Source organism: Morone saxatilis, unplaced genomic scaffold (assembly GCF_004916995.1).
Source record: "Morone saxatilis isolate NCDOM2014 unplaced genomic scaffold, NCSU_SB_2.0 Contig15, whole genome shotgun sequence".
Taxonomy (NCBI): Eukaryota; Metazoa; Chordata; class Actinopteri; family Moronidae; genus Morone; species Morone saxatilis.
This window is the reverse complement of record NW_023339707.1, coordinates 24,799,219-24,799,422: the sequence shown is the minus strand read 5'-3', so window position 1 is coordinate 24,799,422 and position 204 is coordinate 24,799,219.

Sequence of the window (204 nt, the reverse complement as noted above, 5' to 3'; positions counted from 1 at the left end):
AAGAGAGACAGAGAGAGAAAGAAGGAGGGAGGACATGGCAAAGGGGACATTTTTCCTCACAACTCCTGATAATACACACACATACACACTCGCACAATTACACACAAACACAAACAAACACGCACCCACATTCTGGACAAGAAACCAAGACACAATGGCATCATAATGGGTGTGTTTACTACTGTGTGTCTGTGTGTATGTGTG